The sequence below is a fragment of the Benincasa hispida genome, chromosome 7, assembly GCF_027475165.1.
Source record: "Benincasa hispida cultivar pf3 chromosome 7, pf3_genome.v1.1, whole genome shotgun sequence".
Lineage (NCBI taxonomy): Eukaryota > Viridiplantae > Streptophyta > Magnoliopsida > Cucurbitales > Cucurbitaceae > Benincasa > Benincasa hispida.
Window position 1 is genome coordinate 26,221,920 of NC_143484.1, and position 24,828 is coordinate 26,246,747.

The 24,828-nt window shown below is 34.0% G+C and overlaps 2 long non-coding RNA genes and 1 pseudogene across 3 annotated transcripts; all 3 read left to right on the plus strand.

The window, feature by feature from the left end:
* Window positions 1-3,453: 3,453 nt before the first annotated feature.
* Window positions 3,454-4,789, plus strand: LOC120082248 (putative calcium-binding protein CML25 pseudogene; annotated as a pseudogene). The gene has a single exon (XR_016530622.1). The product of XR_016530622.1 is annotated as a putative calcium-binding protein CML25 pseudogene (transcript).
* Window positions 4,790-5,173: 384 nt separating this feature from the next.
* On the plus strand, window positions 5,174-8,841 carry LOC150035069 (uncharacterized). Its single transcript, XR_016530623.1, has 2 exons — window positions 5,174-5,370; window positions 8,167-8,841. It is a non-coding gene; the product is annotated as an uncharacterized LOC150035069 (long non-coding RNA).
* Window positions 8,842-22,619: 13,778 nt separating this feature from the next.
* On the plus strand, window positions 22,620-24,364 carry LOC120081757 (uncharacterized). The gene is made up of 2 exons (XR_005482944.2): window positions 22,620-23,187; window positions 24,055-24,364. It is a non-coding gene; the product is annotated as an uncharacterized LOC120081757 (long non-coding RNA).
* Window positions 24,365-24,828: the final 464 nt, after the last annotated feature.

A 24,828-nucleotide genomic window follows, 5' to 3' on the forward strand; every position in this document is an offset into this window, starting at 1 on the left:
AGGAGATTGTAGGATATGTTAACACATGTCCTTCTCCCATTTACTATAAATACTTTCTCCATTCACCTTAATATTGACCCATGCAAATACCTTTTGAAGGGACGACACGTCCAGGGTGTCACGAGGCCGAACATGAGTCTTACGTGTGAACTTTTCTCGAGAATGTGAGAGAAAAGATATATTATATATATTCTTTTTCCCACTAAGTATTTTATAAATTAGGGTTCATTACTTAGGTAAATTAGGCTAAGTCATTAATCCAAGTGATATTGATTTCCCCAACATTTATATTGGATAGTTATGGCATAATGTTTTAATTTATAAAACACTTTAATAAATTAATACATTATTCACTGCTTAATAAAATATTGACTAATTCAAACTCCAGGTCCATTCCTAAGAAAGAGTGTTCCCTTACAGTCAGTTTAAATACCCCATGACATAACCTTATTTGACAGAGTTCCCTTATAGACAATATTTTATTAATAATCTTTTATTTTCTCATTTTAATCCTATTAAAGTAAAATAAAATATTTATTTAAATCTAATATAATTAAAAATAAATCAATTAATTATCATATTTTAAACCATCTAAAATAAGTTAATTAATATTATCCTAATCTCATTAAACTAGCATGCAATATTATCCTAAGTCTTCATTCATTAAATATACAATATAATAATTATATTTATATTAATGAATTCAAAATTATTATATGCATAACATTATTTCATTATTAACTAAATATAACCATTATAAATTAATTAATAAAAAATCATATTCCATGTATATTATTTCATTAAACATGCATAATATAACTCTCATAATAAAAAATAATGAAATATATATAGTATACATGATTTTGATCCTACACTAAAACATAATAACACTTATATTATATTCATGTAAACTATATAATAAAATCATGCATATTCATGGGCGCCAGAGCACTACAGCATTGTTGCCAAAATCGCTAGAGTGTCGCAATGCTATTTACAGACTTCTTCTCTCTGTTTTCAATCCTTCTTTCACAACAACTCTTGCCTCAATGAACACGAATTTACATACTCAATTTAAAGGATTTAAATGCTCAAGACAAATGGACACTTATATTGATCGAATCAACATAAATTTTAAATCTAATGTCAAAACCGAAATTATCTAATTTGCAAGACACACATACATAAAATGCAGTGAGCTATCCACCTCTTTTTTCTGTTTCAATTCAAAACAAAAATTACTAGCACAATTGGATTCTGAATACCAATTGAATAGATCGAACCCTAGACAGAAACATGTGATCACTTTGTTATTGATCATGTTTTATTGATCATGTTTTAGAAATACAAAAACATAGAAAAGAGAACATACAAAATTATTCAAGTTTTTCTACAGGTTAAGCAATTAAGGAGAAAATTATAGGGAAAATAAATTTACCCTCGAAGACTATTTCTTAATATTTTCCAAATCTAGAAAATGTTGTACTATTTCTTTTTTCACGAACAAGACACCACTACCAAAGTTTTGAGAGAGAGCTTAAAATCACACAACCATTTTTAGACATTCTTCATAGATTTAAAGCATAGAGTCCCTCTACTCACTCCCCTGCATCACGCAAGAAAGTGATTTAATTTAATTAATTAATTAATAATAATAATGAATTAATTTAATTTAATATCATATATTTAATTAAACCCACATTTAAATCATATTGAAATGCACATTTTTCTTATATTATATAATTTTAATATGAATCTAATTCATATTATTTATTATTTGAATTTTATTAAAATATATTATATCTCTCATATTATATAGATTAATTTTGAATCTTATCCAAAATTAACTTTGTGTATCTATATACATTATATTAATTATATCATATATAATTAACATTAATTCTCTTAACCAATTTGAACATTTCAAATTCTTTCAAAACTAATGATGCTTGGTTTATCCGTTGTGAGCTAGCAGGGAGACCTAATGAAAAGGTTATAAGTTCCAATGATCCGAGGTTAATTAACTAAACTCTTTAATTAAACTAATCAACATTCATTAACTATGGGGCACTTTAATAAAGACTCATAGCTACACTTTTATGAACTATAAAATATTTCTATGTCTATTGATTTAATCTTTACAAGTAAGTCAATCATTCACGAGTGTTCATAATTACAACTAGGTCCAATTACCATTTTATCCCCGTAATTACCTCTTACTCTTTAAGTACTAGTGATTTTCTAATGAACAATTTGTTTATGGTCCAACCATAAACTAAATCCCTCGAGCCAATGAGAGGAAGGAGTCCATTGTTTAAGACTTGAAGTCAACACTTAAGAGAACAATTCATCTACTTTCCCTAAAGATGGGAGGGAATAAATTTCATCTTGTGTAGCTATGTTCTCATCTTTTCACTCGATTTCATCCCCAAAATGGTAGGCATATTGAGTCGGTGACTCAGGTCACTCTCACCCATATAATTCAAAGGACGATTCCTCACAGAGAGGAGTTCATAACTCACTCAGGATTGAGATCAAGTTACATATGATTATCATTTGAAATAATAATCTTTTTCAGTCAACTGTGTTACAAAGAGAGATTATATCTTTTGTGGTCCAGTTTTTTACAAACTTTTTGTATAGAATACCTCCACTCACATGTCTTTACATGAACGAATTTGGATCAAATCGTTTGAAACGTTTACAAAGTGGGTTGTACTCGTAGTGTTATCAAGATGAGGTACCCAACCTTATTTGTATATTATAAACCTTTTAGGTTATTACTTGAACATGATTCACTTGTATGTCCATCGCATACTACTCAAGTTACATTAAGTAACCTTGGATCTTAGTTTATTTGATTGAGTTATGCAAGTCTAGATGTGAAATTAATATCACTTTGTTTACAAATTACAAACCACGAATTTAGGGCATTAACACCAACAGTATCTTCTTAGCTTATTATGACTGTTACATCATAAAATAGTTTTTTTTTAATCGGTTAAGTTTATTATTCCATTGTATGAGTCCTATCTACAACTTTATCTCTAATTGTTGTCTCCACTTAGTTAGGAGTAGGAGTAGTGATAATATTAAATATTTCATCATCAACAGCAATCTAATTAAAAAATGGATGGTATTCAATGGTTAAAAATTACGTGGAACTCACTAGCTTTATCATTACCATTATAGATATTGCTATTGTAACAATATGGAAATTATAAATCTACCACATTTATTGTTACCTTTACCTTTACTGCTATTGTTATCATTAGGGTCAAGTAGTAACGGTAACAATAAGAATATAATAGATTCATAATTTTATGTAAATGCAATCAAAAGCAATCAAATTATGTATGCGATTTAGACCTATTATGAATCATTTGTCAATGAAATCTCATTCTAATTACACTAATTTTCATTACAGTTTGGTAAACGTGGCCTAAATTTAATGAAACATTTAATTTTATAAAGCAATCTAGTCAATCCTCTAATGTTGTCATACAGATCTTACAACTTATTCGACATAACATCGATTTGACATAGAACATAAACGACCCAATACACATCACAACACATGAAACATGCACCATTCATCATCATCATGTCTTCATACATTCTCCCACAGTATATGGGGAAAAAATAAATAAATAAAAATAAATCTCAACCTCAATTAGTGCCATTTGTTAATCTCTCTCTCTTCCTTCCCTTTCTCTATATTTGGTAATCAACAAATTGAAACCAATCTGAAATCCCCATTTTTCCTTCACCGCTTCAATTTTCCCCCAATCCATAATGTTCCTTTTCTCCTTCCTGTTCATCCTCAATCCTCCGATTTTCAATTCCTTCTGATTTATCGGTTTTGGTGTTGCAATTAATCGATTGTTCTTCGCAGCAGAGAGAGAAATCCAACCATGGGATTCAGATCTCTGTTCCGTAAAAAGAAGCCGTTCTCCTCCGTCAATTCTCCTCTCGTTTCCTCATCCTCCACCCTCGGAACTCGATCCTCATCGGACGATTTACAAGCTCAGATCGCCGAACTCGAGGAAGTATTCAAGAAATTCGATGTGAACGGCGACGGAAAGATCTCCTCTGCCGAATTAGGCTCGATTATGGGAAGCCTAGGGCACAACGCTACGGAGGAAGAACTCGCGAAGATGATCGAGGAATTCGACGCTGATGGTGACGGATTCATTAATTTGCAGGAATTTGTGGAGTTAAATACTAAAGAAATCGATCCGGAGGAATTGTTGGAGAATCTGAGAGAGGCGTTTTCAGTGTATGATATCGATGGAAATGGATCGATCTCTGCCGAGGAATTGCATAAGGTTCTGAGGAGTTTGGGGGATGATTGCTCGGTAGCGGATTGCCGGCAGATGATCAGTGGCGTCGATAGCAACGGCGACGGAATGATTAGCTTTGAGGAGTTCAAGGTGATGATGTCGACGGGACTCTCCGTCGCTGGCGCCTGAGATTTATCGTCCGGCGGCGGATTTCAAGAGGAATGTGCATATAATTTGCCAGAATTTGGATCCTTTTTTTTCCGTTCTGTTCTCTGACAAAATGTATTGCAAGTTCTTCCACTATCTTTTTTTTCTCTTTCGGGATTTTATCATCATTTTTTTCATTTTTTTAAAATAAAGTCCCTATTTTGTTTTTCTTTTATTAAAATGAGATGTTGTTCATTGTTGCATTGATTTATTAGCCACATGTAATGTTTTATATTATTTTTCTATGTAAAACTTTTACCTACAATTTCATGTTTAGTAAAAATTTTACATTTGATTTACTAGTGCCAAGCAATAATAAATATTTAGAATATATTTATTTGGTTAATTTATCTTTTTATTTTTTAGAAACAAGTTAAATTATCGTTTTAATCTCTAGAATAGTCTTTTGTTTCAATTTAATTATTTTAATTCTATTCTTATGGCTTGGTAAAAATAAAAAGATTTTTATTATTTACCTAATTAATATCGGATGTTTTCACACATTCACCCTTTTATTTATGGGTAGATTTTGTTTTTAGAGGAATAACAACAATCGGATTAAATCAAAGGCAAATTTGCCCCCACATATCCTTTTCAACCCCCACGATGTGGGTAAGCCAATCAGGAAAACTATGAGTCCAAACCACAGAAGTTATATCTCTAATGGCATAGGCAACCAGATTGAGGCCCTCTACTTGAAGCCTAATCAACAAATGATGAATTTCAACATAAATAACACCCCAAGGGGAAAGGACAAAGGTTGAAGGGAGAAATTTCTTGACAACCACCACTGTATCAGACTCGATCCTCAGTCAAACGGGCGGCAACACCGCACAGAAAATCACCGATTGGAAGCTATCAACCAAATTACAAAACGTAGGTACAACCCAATTCCATTTCTTAGAACCCCTTTTACAAACAAAAGCACGATAATTGTGAGTTGGTCTAGTGGTGGTGGAAATATCAAAAAAATTGTCAAAGGTCAAGGGTTCATGTGTTCTCGATCTATGGTGGTCACCTACCTAGGATTTAATATCCTATAGATTTCCTTATACCAAAATATTATAGGGTCAGACAGGTTGTCTTGTGAGATTAGTCGAGATATACGTAAGCTGAAAAAGCCTCCCTATTTGTCTGCGCAAATAGCTTATAAATGCTACTCGTGGAAAAAGAATCCTTGATTTAGTGTGTGATGCCAAAACCAAGAATTTGGGATCATAGTTAGAAATGTCCAAACAACTCGTGATTAAGGGGAATTCCCAATACACAAGTAATGGGAGAGGGAGTGAGAATTTTTTCCCATTTACAATTCGGGGCCGAGAATGGGGATTATATTCCCCATCCCTGGCCTCGGCCCCGTCCTACCCCGCCCCGCTTTTAGGGATAGCAAATAAGTTGTTCCCTTAAGTACTGTTTCCTAGTCTTGAACAAGAGGCCCTACCCTCTCTATAACTGAGAGGGACTCGGTTTATTGGTGGAACCATAAACCAATTATTCATTAGGGGATCAGTGGAGACTTAAGAAGCAATATGTATTACAAAGGTAAAATGGTATTTTGACCTAGCTGTAAATACGAACAACCTGTGTAGGATCGACTAACTGATTATGGTTAAATCAAGTGGACATAAATATATCTACAATGAGGAGAGTGCAACTATTGGGTTTTAGTGGAGTGTCCCAGTAGTTAACGGATGTTGGTTAAGTTGGTTAAAAGTGTTTCGCCGATTAGTCTCGGATCGTTGGAGCTTTAGGTCCCTCTACTAGCTCGTAAATTGATTAAAAAGAGTGTTGAGAGAATTTGAAATGTTCAAATTCGAATTAGGGTTTGGATTATTATATTTGATATAATTAACGTTTAATTATTGAATTAAACAAAATTGGGGATTTATAAATATTTAAGTTTAATTTATATTATATGAATAAGGATTCATTTTATGGAATATGTGTTTTATTAATTTAATATTAGATATTGAATTAAAATTAATTAAATTTGTTTAATTAATATTTTAATGAAACTAACTAATATTAATTTTATTTTAAATTAAAAATTATTTTTATTTAAAATCATTTTTTATAATTAAAAATAAGAAAAAGTGAGAAAATCCAACTTTTCTCACTTTCATTTGTTAATTATTATAGTAAAACACCTATAATTTCACTATTTGGCTAGGTGTCAATTTGTGATTAATTTTATTTGCATGATCTCATTGTATAAATAGTTATTTTAATTTATTTTTTATCTTCATGCAAATTTTAGAATTGTGAAGAAAATATTTGTTTTCTCTCAATTGATCTCTCCAAAGTTAAACCCTCCTCCAATTTGCTCTCAATTTGGGTTCCACCACCCAATTTAAGGCCAAGAGTGTAGTTGAGAGGCTCTTGTGGTCGTCTATATCACGGATACTTGAAGCAATTTGCAAAGGATTTGAGCTACTTAGGGATTCTTCAAAGGTTATACCTTAAACCCTAATTAGGTTTAATTTTTTTTTTTTTGAATGTTTTTCCATGAAATTAATGTAATTAGAGTGTTTATAGTCCAATTAGCTTCTGCTATCATGTTTGTATCTCTATCAAATGTAATCTCGGGGTAAAACAACTTAACCGTTATTACGAATAAACTTGTGAAGGGTTGACTTACTAATTATAGTTAAACTAAGTGGATAGAAATATATCCACAGTAAGGGGAGTGCAACTACTGGCCTTTAGTGGAGTGACCCGGTAGTTAACAAATATTGGTTAATTAGGTTAAAAAGTTTAATCAGTTAATCTCGGATTGTTGGAACCCATGATCTGTAGGTCCATTAGGTCCTCCTACTAGCTCACATCGGACTAAACCTTAGAACAGTGTGACAAACGAGTTCAAAGTTTTTGAATTATATTTTTGGAGTAAAGTATTGAATATATCTAATATATATTTAACCTAATGTTTAATTATGAGTTAAACATATAGAGGGAGAAAAATATATTTTAAAAGATATTTTTTGGTTAATTTTTGAATTGTTGGGTATTTATTCATGTGATGAATATTTGTGTACTAAATTGGATGTTTGGTTTTTGGCATAATTTATTTCCTTCTATTTTGTAATAATTATTATAATTGTCAGGTGTTTAATGGGCATTAATGCCTCTAGAACGGTCCGTAAATTTGCTAGAGTCGTTAGAGTTGTTTTAAGATTGTAATCGAACAGTTTCGCAAAGAGGGCAGCTTCAATCTTAAAGAGAAAAGGCTTCCAGACCCATTTTCTCCTCCCATACTCAAAGAGCTACTCCAGACCTGACCTGTGACTCATGACTTGACTTGATTCATGAAGACTCCCCACCTGCGCGTGCCCCAGATCTGACCCCCGATCCGACTTTCAACCCATCAACCCACGCATTCCTCGACACATGATCCGACTTCTAATTCGTAAGCTCACGTGTGCCCAGATAGAGACGGCTCAGGCGGTTCAGATGGTCTAGATCGGTTCAGTTTGCTAGTTTTGGTTGGTTTTGGCTAGTTTTAGTCAGTAATGGCTTGTAGAAATACAAGCTATTGCAGCCTTTTACTTAGAATAATCAGGGTTGATGAGTAGAGCATGCATTGATATTGCTAAGAATTCATGTGAATAATGAACTTGCGTTGATCTGCACTAAAAATCCCTACTAACCCCATATCATGCATTATCTTGCGTCAAAGTGTCTATTTTGTAGTTATCGCAGGAGTCGACCACATGCGTTGATCTTAATGAAGCAAAGTTGATCGCATGCGTTGATCACAATGAAGAAAAGTTGGTCGCATGCAATTGCGCAACTACAATAATAGCCATGATAGAGGTATGATCGCAAAGAGGGGGTGGAATGCGTTGATCCTTCAGAAGAAACGATTATGAATGCATACCTCGGAAGCATCAAAGCGATAAGATCATGATGACATTCTCACCTACCGCGTTAGTAATGGTAGTGATTCAGAGCAGGATTATCAAACTTGTCAATGTTTGGCTCTATAAATAGAGCCTTAGAGCCCGAGTTCAAGCATTCGGGATCTTCTACCTTAGGCAGATTCCTATGATAACAGATGAGAGCATGAGCAAGATTTTCTTTCAGAGTTCTTCATTTCCACAACTTCCTCTGATTGATAACCGAATCTTCGCTGGAGATAGAGCTTGAGAGGGACTACTCCACCATCCATCCATTGCACCAACGGCAGCCTTGACATACATCTGATAGAAGCAAGAGATTGCCTACATCTAGCCTTCCATCTCTCTTCTCACCTCTGTATTGTATTACATTTTGGCTTAAGACATTAATACACTTTGTAATCAATGCATATCTTTAGTTCCTTCAATATCATTTTCATTATCTTTTTCTTTCAGCGCCATGAGTTAATTGCAGATTATAAGAGTTATCACATACTTAATCATGCGTCATAGAGATATAACGCATGTAGCGGACCACCGAGAGGTGTGCAACGTGTGAGTGTAGTGAGTCTATCCTGTTTTCTTAGTGTGAGGCTATAGCAGTGCTTGTCTATGATCACTCATAGAAACAAGTAGCTATAACCAATTGTCCAAGAGGGTAAGTAGTTATGGAACTCACTAAACAAAGTAAGAAGTATTCTTAGAGATAGGAATAACCTTATGCTCAATGCAACATCAATCATGCGTTATAGAGATATAATGCATGAAGCTGACCACCGAGAGGTGTGCAATGTGCAAGTGTGGTAAGCTGGGATTACCCTTTGCGACCAAACTTAGGGACCTGGCGATGTCTCCTCCCCAACCCTGCTTCTCCATGCATCTTATCATGCGTTAACAGCTGCCACATTTCTATCGATTCTTATAGTTAAACTTCAATTGTTCAGTCTATTTAGCTAGAAGTAGGAGTAACGCATGTTAATTAGCTTCTTTCCTTTTATTTTTATTCTTCGCCTCAAACACATCACTTTACATTCATCTTTTAGTTGCAAGTCCCCGTGTTCGACCTCAGATCGTCCCAATAAACTTGCGATCTTGTTATACTTGACGAGAGAGTAAGAAAACTTGTGACAAGAATGCATGATCATTGCATATACGCTTAACGCATAATGTATATTTTTCAGACCATCGCATGATTATCGCATGACAATTAACGCATATCAACATAATCAATTTATCCACAATAGTCGATTTTTGGTGTCCTTGAGCTGGTTCAAGGGGTATTCAAGCAGTTTGAGCTGGTTTGAAGTGTTCGGGTCTGATTCAAGACTATTTTTAAATTATTATTATAATAATTTAGTTGTTTGCTAGTTTTGTATGCCAAAAACCAATCCATTTTAGTGTATGATTTATTTAATTATACATTGTGAATGTATGGAATAAATAATTTATCTTTTGTGTGCACATTGTATGTCATGTAAATTTAAAATCCCACCATAGGATAAGCATGTAGTACGCATTGCAAGTATATTATAAGTGTTATAATGTATAATATGCATGTTTAGAATTCCATGGTTTATGATATAAGTTGTTATATTAATGCATGGAATGAATGGTTATATAATTGTTATATCAAGCATGTCAGATATGAAGTAACTCTAATTACAGAGGACCTATGAGTGGAAGTGGATCGTCTAAATTCCATTGTGAAAGAACTCATATATTGACAGTCATACTAAACAGATTATGCATTAAGTCATAAATTATAGCATTCTTTGAATCAAATATAAAGGATGAAAGACGTTAACTTTAAAGAACCTTTCTTCAAGTGTATCCCTCGATCGTTCGCCAATGCATCAAAAAGCACCAACACAACAAGCAAGAAAATCTCCCTCGAACAGCAATAAGTAGAAACTCGATCCTCGAAAAAATCAAACACAACCACAAGATTACCTTGGTATTCTCGGTGTGAGAATCCAGAAGTTGTGGACTCTGGCTTATTTTGGTTTGAGGAAAGGTTTAGAGTGGAAGAGGATACAATCGAGTAAGTGATCACACAGTCGTGTAGAAGATGAAGTCTATCGTATAGACTCGATACTCGATCGTTTAGAGTCTCAAGCTATCGTCTAGTAAACTCGATGCTATCATATAGTCACTCGATAGTTAATAATGTCAATCATATGAGATTTTGAAATCAAATTTCATTTTATCTCAATCTTGATGATACAATATAGTCACTCGATAGTTAATAATGTCAATCGTATGAGATTTTGAAATCAAATTTCATTTTATCTCAATTTGCCATAAAAATCGTATAACTACCCACTAAGGGTGGTTATTGTGAAAAATATTTTTAATTATCAAATAATTAATAAATATAAATAAATATGATAACTAACTTATCATATTATATTTATAACCTATATTTTTAATATTACATCACATACAATATATAAATCATAGTTCTTTTTCTTTATTTTATGGCATTTAATATAAATCATATTTATATTAAATTTAACAACTATGAATCTAATTCATAGAAATTATATTTGAATCATATTCAAATATTAGTTCCTCCAATCAAACAATAATGTATCAAATACATTATATCAATTATATCATATATAACTGAATTAATTTAATTATATCATATATAATCAAATTCCTTCTTATTAATTTGAACATTTCAAATTAACCCAAAAACTGATTCTCAACTTGAATCCATTGAGCTACCAAGGGGACCTTATGGACCTGTAGCTCCAACGGTACGTGAATATCTGACTAAACTCTTTAATCACATTATCCACCTTCCGTTAACTGTCGAGCACTCCAGTAAAGACCGACCACTGTACTCTTTGCACTACAGATATATTTCTATGTCCATTGGATATAACCAATCAACAGTACGATGACCCTTCACAAATCGCTCATAACAGTTGGGCCAAATTACCGTTTTGCCCCTATAGTTACATCTAACTCCTTAAGTACCACCAATTCTTCTAATAAACAGTAGATCATAGTCCCACTATGACTAAACCCCTCTTGGACCAAGAGAGGGTATGGCACCACATTGTTCAAGACCCAGAATCAGCCCTTAAGGGAGCAATTTATCTACTTACCCCTGCATCGGGGAAGGAGTGAATTCCATCTTGTGTAGCTGAGTTCCTAGCTCCCCAATTATACGAATCCCCAAAATGGTAGGCTTGTTGAGTCGGTGATCTGGCCATTCTTACCCATGAAAATCAAAGGACCGCCCTCATAGGTAGGAGTTCACAACTCACTCAAGATTAAGGTCATGTTACCTATAGTCATCCTAGTGAAATAAAAGTCTCAATTATGAACGGTGTTATATAACGAAACTAAAAATTTTGTGGTCCGGTCTTATACAAACTCCTTTGTATAGAATATCCCCACTCGCATGTCTAATACACGAATGATCAAAATCAGATCATTTGTAGCACTTTACAACATTTGTAACACCTACAAAGCGGGCCATACTCGTAGTGTCACCGGGATAAGATATCACTCCTTATCCATATACTATAGACCATTTAGGTTATCACTTAAAACACGATCCACTTGTATGTCTCCACATACATGTTTAAGTTACAACGATAACCATAGATCTTAGTTTATTTGTTTGTGGTTAATGCAACTAAAATATCAAATATTTCATAGAGTATGTGAATAAAATATCATATATTATAAATCACAAAACATTTGTTCATACAAGTATTTACAAACTACAAGACCCTACGAGATTTAGGGCATCAACCCCAACAAGATTCATGTTATAGGTTTATTGTCTATGTTATAAGTGTTATAAAAAGAGATAGACTTTTAAATCCATAAAAAGATAAAAGCATGCTCACTTAGGGTTAACGGAATCCAAGCAATACTGTTTGAATAGTCAAAATAGATCAATATCTTGTAAGCCTAGTGGTTACAAGAATAGCTCACCCAGTGAGATCTTGTCTAAGGTTAAAGGTATTTAAGTTGACTGTTTATAGAATACCTGCTACCTGAGGATCGAGCCGGTGTATGAGTTAGTTTAACCCAGTTTTATGTGCATGTGTGAACGATGTGAGGTAATAAATTGGTTTATCACTTAGACATCATAGGTTAAATCCAAATATAAAAGTTATACTTGGATAAACACATAGACTTAGGTTGTATTTATTAGCCGAAATATACCTAAGTAAACATTTACCCAAAACAAATAGAACACTTCAGTGAAAGATTAATAATAAATAAAAATATATTATTTTTAGCTCTCACGTCCCTAAGAGTTCACACCATGAGATCCATGCTCGACTTCATGTCACTTTTACTGCAACTGTTCCATTCGGAAAGTGTTTGCATGGGTCAATAGCAAGGTGAATAGGGGCAGTTATTCATAGTAAGTGGGAGAAGAAAGTCTGTCAACACATCCTACGGTCTCCTCCATTAGGTTGGACCGTGAGATTCCTATGTTGCACCTGCTTTTCGTTTTTAGGCGGCGTTAGCTTGTGATTTGAAATAGCGTTGAAGTAGAGTTTAGAGCTCTACGTCATAGTATACGTGAAGGCATATACATAAAAAATATTATTGGAAGAATTGAAAGTCTCTCAAAAGACATATATACATGTATACTATAACAACAAAGCTATTATTTGATACGCGCAAGCGCACGTGTTGACTAATAATATAGTTAAAATGTTTAAGAGACCGAGTATCGTCCTCTGAAAAATTGGTTTTTAATAATTTTAGCTACTCGGAGATTTTTCTAATTTTATCTAGGAGACTGAACTTTAATGAAACTAATCTAATTTAATTCTAAAAAGAAATAAATGATAAACAACCGAAACGAAACTAAACAAAGACACATCCTAGGGTAATGGTTTTGTTGATCGATTAACTAGATAATTATTTTAACCTTAGAATGATTTTATGCTAACTGTAGACCTATAAATCTTATATCCAGGTATCCTCTTTCGAGCTTAACCCTTTTTAACACTTAATTATCAATTCACTTTCATGCAATTAATTGATTAAGCGCTACACTAAGTTCCTTCATCATTAATCTCTATGAATCTTCTATCATTTTCATGCATAATTGATCAACAGTTTAACATGTTAGATCTAACCTAACACCCACTCTCTTAAGAAAGATATTAAGTAATTATCATCTGAATAATGGCCAGTTGTTTGAAAGCAATAGACACAAGCATATCAAAATAGTTTATGCATCAATCTAAACTAAGAAACAATAAAAAATAGTTTGCAACAATCCATAGCTAGATCATAAACCCTAAGAACTACAATCTAGCAACTCATGGCTATGATATAAATAAAGACAATCGACATTGTTCCAAGTACATAAAAGTATAGGTGATGAAGCCTAAGTAGTCTCATGGAGTAATTCTCCAAGAATCAAGATTGTGAATCTTTTTTTAGAATGATAATGTGTTTAATACAAGAGGGGAAGGTTCCTATTTATCTCTTTATTATAAGTGGGGGTAAAAAGGGAATTAACCTAGAATATTACCTAATTACCCAATTTACCCCTATTCTTCTTACATCATTCTACCCCTCCAAAAAGAAAACTCGTCCTCGAGTTTTAAAAAGAAAAAAATTATGAGCAAACATGGAATGCAATAATCTTGTTCAACGGAGTATGACCAAACCAACCTCCTACATTTTGAACAAAAATATTATGATCCAAGGGATAATTTGAGACAAAAATCCAATATTGCCACCAACAGATGAACTTCTCCATCGATCATAAACCCAAAAGTGATGTTTCCTTCAAGCTCATTCAAAATCGTATTCAAATGACCATTCACTAAAAAACCACCTTCCAAAGAGAATCGTTCAAGAATCACGTCTTCTTTATCATGTGCTTCAAGTTCTTCGACAATTTGATGATCCATTTTCACCGCAATCAATGTGTCATTGTTCTTGTTTAGTTCTTGATCGATGTTTGATACTTCTTTTCCATCTTCTTCATTGGATTTTTCTTCTTCACTTGTAACTATTTCAAAATCAACATCTTTAAATTCTTGATCAATTTTATCTTCAAGATTTTCTACTTGAAAATTTTTCAATCATGATTTCTTTGCTTTTTCTTCAGTATATGAAATCAATTTGTTCTTGAACTCTTGCAAATGAATTGATAGTTAAACAATATGTTGAGTCATTTTTCCCAATGAATGTTGGATTTCTTTTGTTTTTGTCTTTATTTCCTCCAATGCTACGGGATCAAAGTAGTCATTTTGTTAGATTCTTGGACTTGTTTCAATCTTGTAGTGGGTATTATCCATTGATTTTCTTGAATCAACCTTTCTTCATCGTGTTTCATAATCAAAAGAGTAATTTTGAGTCTTGAACGTTTTTCTTAGGATGTAAAAGTCCATTCTTGATAATTCTAGATGATTCTTTAATTCATCTAACTCCCAATCTTCATGTTGATTTCTTGAAAAGTGGGTTGATTGGATTGTTGGGCTTTTTTTCTTTTTATATTGTTGCCTTCTTATTCTATCCCAAACTGGCTTAGATACATCATCGAAGTCACTAAAATCACTAGAATCACTAGAATCAAATTTTCAATCTGGATAATGATAGGTTCTTTGAGAAAATCGAGCATGGGCAAAACTAGTATGTTGAAATTCTTCTTCTGAATCACTTGGGTCAGAATTTCAGCACTGTTTTTGGAAGTAAAATTAATTTTCTTGCCTATACCAACTGCTGATTTTTTTCTTGGACGTCCTTTGTGATCGATAATAATTCATTCTTGCAAAATCTTGATAAATCTTCAATTTTTTCTCTCTTTCTTGGAATTTCAAAGGTTCCCCCTAATTAGATGTGTGTTGTTTAGCAATGAGCACAACTCACAAAGGTCTCTCTTATGATCGGCGTTGCCAAGAGTTTTTTGGTCTTCCACCGACGGTAGTCAACGTTTGTCCAAACGGATGCTCTGATACCAAATTGATGTAGTGTTAGTAGTCTCAAGGAGTAATTCTTCAAGTATCAAGATTGTGGATCTTTTATTAGAATGATAATGTGTTTGATACAAGAGGGAAAGATTCCTATTTATAGAGCTTTATAACAAGTGAGGATAAAAAGAGAATTAACCTAGAATATTACCTAATTACCCAACTAACCCCTATTCTTCTTACATAAGCAGGACTAAAGAGGGAAAGAGAAGCAAGTCGGGCTCTTGAATGTCATCCTCAAACTCGAAGTTATCCTCCAATTGTAAACCCCGAACCCTATTTGTTGGGTTTTATGTTCTAAAACTCGTAGTTTTTAAACAATACAACTTATTCTGAAAATTCAGTAAGTTGTTATTGAATATATGAATTGCTTATTTCGTTTTAGAAATAAATCCAATAAACTAAAAGATCCATGACTATTACACGAGTACTTTAACTTTATGTGGAGACATAGAAGTGGATCAGGTTCGAGTAAATAGTCAAAATGATTTATAGTATATGGATAAGGTTGGGTGCCTTATTCTGGTAACACTATTGGATGTGGCCCACTCTGTAGTTGTTACAAAAAGTTCTAAAGTGCAACAGACGATGTGATCCCAATTCATGTTATGACATGAGGAGTGGGGGCATCCTACGCAATGGATTTGTACAAAATCAGACCATGAAATCAGTCATTCTTACTTTATAACATTGTTTACTGTTTAAGACTAACTATTTCAAAGCGATGACCTAGGTAGCTTGACCTTAATCTTGAGCTAACTATGAATTCTTGTTTATTCGGGATTATTCTTAGATTTTCATAGATGAGGGTTGGCTTAACAGCGTCGGCTTAATAAACCTCCATTTCAGGGGTAAGATGAGGTAGATAGCTGGGGATATAGGGTGCAAGATGGAATTCACTTCTACCTGCTTTTAGGGATAGTAGAGAGGTTGTTCTCTTAAGTGCTGACTCTAGGTCATGAACAAGGGGCCTCACCCTCTTATTGGTCCGAGAGGGACTCAGTTTGTTGATCGGATCACAAATCAATTAGAGGATCAGTGGAACTTAAGGAACAAGAGGTAATCTAAAGAGTTTAGCCAATTAATCTCGGATCGTTGGAGCCCATGATCTGTAGGTCCGCTAAATCTCCCTACTAGCTCGTAAATAGATTAGCCTTAGAGTAGCGTGATAAGTTAATTTGAAACGTTCAAATTAGAATTAAGGGAATTAGTAATTATATGTGATATAGTTACGCGTTTAATGTTCGAATTAAACGGAATTAGAGAATTAATTAATATTTAAATATGATTTAAATATTAAATTCATGAATAGGAATTCATAATGGAGGAATTTGTGTTAAAATTAATTTAATATTTGATATTAAATTAATTAGAATTAATTAAATTGTTTAATTAATTATTTATTATTAATTTTATTAGAAAATTAATTTATGAAATTAATTTTGTAAAATTAATAAAATTTCTATTTTTGAAAACAAAATTGATTTTGGAAATCAATAAATTGGAAAAACTTAAAAAACATAAAATGGAAAAATTGGATTTCTTCACTTACCACCAAGTAGCTAACTCAAAGTTCACCTTCTTCTTGAGTCAATCTCCAAGCATGTGTTACTTTTCATGCAGATATCTATTATGCATGATTGTCTTGCAATAAATAGAGGATATTGGGTTGAGAATCGAGCATTGATGCACTTCATGAGTTTTTTGCTGAAAAGGTTGAAGAATGTGTTCTTCAAGTTGCATCGGTGAGCTTCTTCTCCAAATTCCCTTCATTCAAGCTTATTTTGAGTCTCACAACTCAATCTAAGGCTCCAAGAGAATAGTAAGGAAGGCCTTGAGGTGGTCACGAGAAGATTTGGAGAAGATTTGCAGTTGAATTCGAGTTTCAAGAGGTTCTACAAAGGTATTCTTGAAACCCTCCTATTATTGTATGAGCATACTTTATTTATAGCCAAAATTAATGAATTAGAATGCTTATTGATCCTTGTTGCTTCCACTGCATGTTGATATACTCCTAACACTATTTTTCCCACTTAAGTAAGTTCATTAATATGTTAATGATGCTAAGCATGAATTAATGTTATGTTTGTAGGGAAGGGCATGAAGATATTAAAGAATAAAGGAAAAGTCTTGAGTATTGAGAAATGAGGTCTCGGGTAATAAGGTGTTTGGCTTCAGCAAGTAGAAATTTGGCAAAGTGTAGAAGCCAAGTGTAGCCTTACAATGATGCTTGTGAAACATGGGTGCATGAAGCATGTGGTGTGCGGTAGCAAGGTTGTGGAAGTTGAGGGCAGCCATAGGGCTAAGTGTTGGCCGAGGATTTACCATGCGTTCGCAAGGAGCATGCGATGATCAAGGCCTTGAGAGGTTATTGTTGCATGCGGTAAGGAAAGTGCGTGTATGCATTAGGCTGGCTAAGCGTTGAGGCTGGGCGGGCATGTTGATTAATGTGCCGGCTGTGAAGACTACGCATTGGCCACAAACTTATGCGAGAAAAATTTGAGATGCACCAGAACATGCGTCAAGTGATAGGCGGGGCGCAGCATAAAGGCCTTAGGCATTGGGAGGCTATGCGTGTACTTGGATATGTGTTGATAGCGTTGGCGCAAGGCACATGAGGCATGCGCTGCTCGGTGAAGTATGCATTGAGGTTGGCTAGCACCCAGGGGGTAGTGCGATGAGGTTAAACTATGCATTGATTAAAGCTATGCGATGCTCAAATCAGGGCCACAGCAAAGAAAGATTGGGCATTGGACAAGACGGTATGCGGTTAAGAAGGGGTAGTATGCGATGGTGAATATAATAGGCCTTGTGTTGATAAGTGCCATTGACAACAGCCTTGCGTTAGTGATTAAGGGAAGACACTCAGTTAAATCACGGTTTAAAGATAGTTAGCTATCATGATCAGATGAGTTATTCCTACTTAAGGGATGAGGTGGCAGCTTAGAGTTTAAAGGAGTCATGCAGTCTATGGTATAAAAGGGAAGGACAGATTCAAAAGCTCGGTTTGAGCGATTCACTCGTGCGATCAGAATGATTTTAGAGCCATTCAAAAGCCTTGTGAGTCAAGTTAATGATCTAGGACTGCCAGAAGAAATATCCATAGGAATCAAGCTGAAATCTAAAGATTTTGCAAGTAGGCCAGGCTCTCAAGTGCATCTGGGCCAAAGGTAAAGATTGAAGGATTTTGGATAAAATATGAAAACTTATGAGCTCAAAATTTAAGGTAAGCTAGCTAAAATAATTTCAAACAAGTTTGTAGAAGGAAATTTTCCATGATAAGGTCTGAAAAATAAGTTAATCGAGCTCAAAGTTGAGTCTTGAAATTTTGAATAAGTAGGCAGCTGCTTGAGAGGAACAAGCGGCAACTCAAGAGGTTGACGCACGTGGAATGCTAGGCTGAGCGCAAGAATTCTTTGAGCTATGAAATAGGCATTGCAGGCATGTGCCGATGTTGTGAGTGCAAGGTTGTGCGAGGTGTGCGTTGGTATGTGGCTAATTGGAGCGCCTAGGATATGGGTTGACACATGGTATGTGTGTTGGTGAAGCAAGTTGGTCGCATAGCTAAGACTTAATGTCCAAAGAAATTTCTAAGTGTTGAACATTTAAGGTATGCGTTGGGATGAAAGAATCCTATATAAAGATTGAATTTGAGCTTATGTATATAAGTTAATCTTACAAGGAGATCTATGCTAGTAGCTAAACATGATATTTATGTCCACAGGGTTAATACCAATAGGAGAAGCCTATCAACCCTAGGACGAACGCCAAGATAGTGAATGACAATGAATGTTTTCTAAATGTTTAGTAAAATTTATTGTTTTACTCAAAGTTCTACTCATGCTAGCTTATGTTAAAGTATGTTTTCCCAAGCAAACTAAGTTTAGAATAGTTGATTAACGCATGCTATTTTAAAGAAAGTTTCTAAAGCACGTTTTAAATTAATAAGGTTGCTTGTTTACATAAAGTATGTGTTGGAAGCTTATGATTTCAATGCTAAAAGCTTATGTTCATGATTAGTATGTTTTCAAACATACTTGTTTCAATAAATTAGTTTCTAACGCATGCCTAGCTAGTGTATTATAAAAGCCTGATTTCAGTATTTCAAGTCTTTATGTTCAAGTAGTATGCATTAGTAGTTTCAAGCTTTGTGATAAAGATGTTAAGCATATGATTGTGATGCTCATGCTTCCAGAATATGTTTTATAGTGATTATTATCAACCCGATATTGAAGGACTTGGAGAAGGTATCTAGGAATGTTTAGTAACGGACCGATACTGAAGAACTCTGAGAAGGTATCCGGGCCATAATACCTAAGACATGATGGTACTTAGTGATTACCACGTACACGTATGACGTCAAGGGATTGAGCAAAAGAGTTCTCTCTTGACTAAAGTTTGATGTTGAGGGATCGAACAAAAGAGTTCTCTCTCAACTCAGAATTAGCTTAGCTATGTTTCAATCATGATATGATTAAAAGTTTTTATGCATGTTGCTTGGCAAGTTTCAGTATTCAGTTTTCCAGTTTAAGATTTTAAGCATGAGAACTATGTTGTAATTAAATCACTCACTGGGCTAGTAGCTCACCTGTTTTTAAATGTTTTCCCTTCCAGGCAGTAGTCAAATCTCCAGAAGATAACTCTGTTGCTGCTTTGCCATTCAAAGACTCTGATTTGGAAATGACTAGGTGTTTATTCTGTAAAATATGTGTGCACATGTTTTGTTCGTACAAGGACGAGTTTAGCAAGTTGGGGTCCACAAGATCTTGTATGTACATATGTCGTGTATATATAAATTTCCATGAAATGCTATTAATGTTGGTTACTCAGTACACGTATGTTTGTTAATCTAGGGTTTCTAAGACAGATTAAGCAGGCTAGTAGGCAGTAAGTGCCAACAAGAAGTTTGGTAACTGCTACCATCACATCTCCTTTCAGGTTAAGAGGGTAATCTGGGAGGGGATGTGACACCAATGATCACCTTGATTGCCAACTTTTTAGAAGTTCCAAATCATAGTCTTTGTCTAGAATTTGTCCCTGGTGGAGGCTCTTAACGAACTCTTGATAACCCTAAGAAAAACTCTTTAAAAGAGCCTCCCCAAAAATTCTCGATAAACATCAATTTATAAACATTGTGACATCGTCGCAACGCTGATCTAAAATTTGCAAGGACACAACACTGGAATTTTCTTTATGCCACGACGCTACCTTGTTCTGCTTCTTATGTTTCCAGCACCATGTACGACGCCGCAACACGCCATGCATGCTCCCTTCTACGTTTTTTTCACTACTTGTTACCTATTTTCAGGTCTCATCTTGTTAGCTAAAAAATGTTGGAGGATTGTGAGAAACCCCAACAATCTTCTAGCCCAAGTCCTTAAAGGGAGATATTATAAAGATGGAGACTTTCTTTATGCATTGTTAGGGAATAATCAAAGCCTAGCTTGGAGGAGAATTTTATAGGACAAAGAGTTTTTTTTTAAGGGGTATAGATGAAAAGTAGACAACGATGCAAGTATTACATCCACAAGGATTCTTGGCTGGTGGATGATGGCTCTAATATCCTAGTGTGCTTAAATAATAGCTTGGAATCAAAAAGAGTTCAAGATCTAATTGATGTGGATGGGTTGTGGAATGTCAAGTTGATCATTGATAGCTTTCTTCGCAAAGGAACATATTTGATTATCAGTATCCCTTTAAGAGGCGAGAGGAGAGCAGATGAGATTATTTGGAGTTTAGACCCAGAAGAGTATTTCTTAGTCAAGAGTGCTTATAAGAATGTAGTTAGTTTGGTCTTAGCGTCAGGTACTCCAGCCTAAGTGGAATTTGGTGTGGAAGCTCAATGTGACTTCAAGGGTGAAATTGAATATGTGAAAACAAATTAGTGATATTCTCCCCCACCTCAAGCAACATCATTAAAAAAGGAATTGATACTAATCTCCTTTGTTTTTTTTTTTATGTAGGAAATTCTTGAAAACATATGTGCATGTTTTTTGGGGGGCTGTAAGTTCACTAAGGAGCTGTTTTATTTAAGGTTTTAAAGATGTCTAGGAATAAACGATGCATGGGAATATGATGTCTGGGAATAAGATGGTTGGGACTATGATATCTGGGAATAAGATGTCTGGAAATCAAAGATGATTGTGTTTGGTTGTGTATAGAAAATGCTATAAAAAAATTATGAACAAAAATAACGTTTGTATATAATTTATAAATTAAGCATGACAATCTTATATAATTGTAATAGATTAATTAATTAAAAAAATAAATATCATTCAATATATTGATAAAAGTTAATTAATTAAAAATCAATGATAATTTTAATTACAAATATGTATTAAAATTAACCAACTAATATATTTAATGAACGTCATATTAATTATAATCTAATACTTAATCTTTTATAATTAATTAAGTTCAATATTAGAAATTTTAATTTTAATTAAATAATATAAGAAAATATCTGTTAATAAACAATATATTCTATAAAAATGACAAATGAGATAAAAATATGATTTATTAATAGAGAATATTTAAAAAGTTTTATAAATAGGATACTTCAATAATGAATGAAGCAATAAAAATTAATCACAAAGAATAATTAACTGATTGTAAATAATCAATAATGATTATATGTTTATATTGAAACATCAAATTAAAATTAATTTAAAAAATAATTGCTTGATTATAAAAAATAAAAATAAGTAATCAATTATTATTATTAAAAAATAATTTTTTGTACTAACTAAATTTAACAAATCCTAGTTTACTAGTTAAACATATTTGAGATATTGTTAACTAATTAATTATTTATTTATAAAAAAAATAATTGCATTAATTTAATAAATTTTTATTGTACAAATAATTAAGTAACTATTTTAATAGTTTATTATTCATTTATTAAAATAAATTTTTATATTAATTTTGTTAAATTAATTAACTATATTCAAAATGAAATTATATATAAAATAAAAAACAGATGGAGAGAGAAAATGAGAAAATCCACAGTTTTGAGAGGAAATAGATGTAACACCCCGCATTTTTTTTTTAGTAATAATGTAATTTCAGTAATTTTTATTATTAAAGGTCATTTTTGGAATTTTGGACTTCAAGTGTAATTGCGAGAATTTATTGTTGGCGTGAAATTATTTAATTTAGAAATTAATGGCAGAATTAATTTCATTTTGGAAAGGAAAGGAATTTAATAGTATAAAGTGGAATAAGTAAAAGAATAAAATATAGTTTATTTTTATTTCATTTTTAGTTTATTATTATTATTATTATTATTATAACCCCAAATCCCCTTCTCCCTCACGCGACTGACCCCACCCTCCGATTTTTTTATTTCCGCCGCTCGCCGCCATCCCTCTTCACGTCTTAGCACTCCGGCGCCGCCCAGATCCGAGCCGCGACCAGTTTTTCGCCAAAGCCGTTCGCGTCTCAGCACTCTGGCGCCACCCAGATCCGAGCCGCGACCAGTCTTCCGCCGAAGCCGTTCGCGTCTCAACACTCCGGCGCCGCTCAGATCCGAGCTTCGACCTTCCACGCCGACCGCGCCCCAGTCCTCTGCCACCGGCTGCCTCCAGTCACGCCGATCTAGCGCCGCCCAGCCCTGTTTGTCGCCGAAATCTGCCTGCATCACTGGACTTTTGTTTTGATTAAGGGATTGATTAATTTTGGGCAAGACTTTGATTTGTCTTTGACGGTTTGATTACCCATTTGGTATTGGGTTAAATTTGTTATCTCTTTATTTTTGGAATTTAGATCCAAGATTGGAGTGCTTCAGAGTGCACAGCGGGCTGATCAACGGATTCGAGTTCAAGTATTTTGGTAAGCGTTGTGAGTTGGTTGTTGGGCACCTATTAGTTATTGGACTAATTGAGGATTTGGTTGTTTGTTGATCAAGTTTCGTAGGGTAAGTTCATTGATGATCGTTGAATTAAATTTGTATGTTTGGATCTTGGTTCCAAGGATTGAAATTTAGTATTATGTTCTGTACTAAGGTACTTAATTCAGGAATTATTTGGTTGGAGATAATTAATATATGAATTTGACTTCGAGCTAAGTAATCTTACTACTGGAACTACCCATGGGCCAGACACTAGATGTATGCTAGTATGATAGATGAATATTATAATAGAACGATGGCATGATAGACTGATAGTATAGTATAATCGATGCATGTTCTTGTATGAGGAACTGAAAGATTTATTTGTGCACGTAGATGCCTGAATGCTAGCATGAGATGACATTTGATTCCATGAGGTTGTATTTAATCTGTGGATATTGAGGCATATATGTATGTTGTAGAGCCATGATGTTGAGGTGTATATGCATGTCATAGGGCCATATTGTGATAATTATGATGTTGAGACTATGATAGTGATTTTACTGATTAGTTAGATGCCCACTAGATATTGTGTTTCCTTCGGGATTTACCAGATTGTGTTTTCTTCAGGATTCACCAGATATTGTGTTTCCTTCGGGATTCACCAGAGGTAGTGGGTGGGTATATTTAGCTACAGTAGGATAGAAATTCGTTTTTTTCATGTATGTATGTGTCCCATGAGGACTAGGGCGGTTTATATGTTCCACCAGAGGTAGGTATCTAGAGGACATAGATGCCTAACCTGACCCCAGTAATGGGGTTACTTACTGAGTATTTTATACTCATTCTTTCTCATGTTGTTGTTTCAGGTAAAGGTAGAGATGTACCGGCGATGGACAAGCGAAATTCGTGATCCCACTGGGACCAATTTTATATTTCCGCTCATGAGACTTACCTTTCATGTTGTTGTTTCAGGTAAAGGTAGAGATGTACCGGCGATGGACAACGGAATTCGTGATCCCACTGGGACCAATTTTATACTTCCGCTCATGAGACTTAGATTTCCTTTCATGTTTTGCTTAACTTTTAGTTTTGATATTTCAAACCTACAATTAAGAATTGTTTTCAGACTCATTTATTAACAATTATGATTTATGGATACCCTATTGTTGTTTTTAATATTTGCATTTAGTAAAGGACTTGTGAACTTATCTTATTTATTTATCATTTATTTCACCATAAAAGAGTGTCGTTTTAAGTTTCATGCATACATGTATTTAGTAACGGCCTAACTTAAGTCCTAGGGGTCGGGTCGTTATAATAGAAAACCTTGTTTATAGGAAATGAGGATGCTTAGGAATAGCTATTCTGAGGCAAAGTGTTAAAAACTATGAAACAAATATGGATTTTGGATGACTGTGTCAATTCTTATGCAAAAAACCTTCAACCAAGCAACCCTTAGAGGTATTTGGCTTTCCTTCTTCCCCAACTTACGTTGCTTTTAGGTTCTTAGAGGGTTGTTGGAGCTCGACTGATTTCTACGATGGTCTGATGGATCGTCAATGGTTTGGATCGAGAGGCCTCGATCATCCTTTTGTGGAATGTGTGAAATTTTAGAAACCTTATTAAAATCCCGTGTCTTT